We start from the raw sequence: 1,219 nt of genomic DNA on the forward strand, positions 1-1,219 counted from the left end.
ATGTGGCACATATACACCATGGAATATTATGCAGCCATAAAAAACGATGAGTTTGTGTCCTTTGTAGGGACATGGATGAACCTGGAAACCATCATTCTCAGCAAACTGACAAAAGAGCAGAAGATCAAACACCGCATGTTCTCACTCATAGGCGGGTGTTGAACAATGAGAACACATGGACACAGGGAGAGGAGCAATACACACTAGGGTCAGTTGGGGGGAAATAAGGGAGTGACGGTGTTGGGTGGGGAGCTGGGGAGAGATAGCAATGGGAGAGATGCTAGATGTAGGTGATGGGGAGGAAGGCAGCAAATCACACTGCCACGTGCGTACCTATGCAACAATCTTGCATGTTCTTCACATGTACCCCAAAACCTAAAATGCAATAAAATAAATAAATGGGGAAAAAAAAGAATCTATGCTGTATTCTGCATTTTTAAATTAGCTATGCTTTCTTTATTTATAGGTTTGCTTTCAGATATTTTCACTCTTAAGAAACTCTACAAAACAGATCCAAGATGGCTGATCACTAGCAGCTCGGGATTGTAGCTCCACTGAAAGAGCAGAGAACAAGAGGACGCCACACTTTCAGATCAATTTTTGTTGCTCACCCACCAGGAGATTCCCAGCAGAGGAACCCCACGTGTCGCCAGCGCGACTCTTGAGGCCAGTGAGGCGGTGTTGCCGTTGCCTTGGAGCGGTGGTTCTTGGTGCAGAGTCAGAAAAGCACCATCAATCTTAAAGCCGCTGTTTTGGCCGGCGCAGTGGGTTGCTCAGATTCTAGCGCCAGGAATCAACAAGTTGGACGTCCATTCAGAAACCCAACTATAAAGACGATAATTATAAAGACCACAGATGGATAAATCTATAAAGGGAAGAAAACAGCCTAAAAAGGCTGAGAATACCCAAACTCAGAACACCTCTCCCTCTGCAGGGGATCACAGTTCCTGATCAGCAACAGAACAAGGCCTGATGGAGAAAGACTATGTTCCATTAGCAGAAGCAGACTTTAAAAAGTGGATTATAAGAAACTTCTAGGAATTAAAAGAACTTGTTCTAACCCAATGCAAAGAAACTAATAACTTTGAAAAAAGGCTTGACTAAATGTTAAAAATAACACACAATTTAGAGAGGAATATAAGTGAATTAATGGAGCTGAAAAATATAACACGAGAACTTCACGAACTATGCACAAGTTTTAACAGCCGAATTGATCAAG

The sequence above is a fragment of the Cebus imitator genome, unplaced genomic scaffold, assembly GCF_001604975.1.
Source record: "Cebus imitator isolate Cc_AM_T3 unplaced genomic scaffold, Cebus_imitator-1.0 Scaffold377, whole genome shotgun sequence".
In the NCBI taxonomy this organism is placed as follows: Eukaryota; Metazoa; Chordata; class Mammalia; order Primates; family Cebidae; genus Cebus; species Cebus imitator.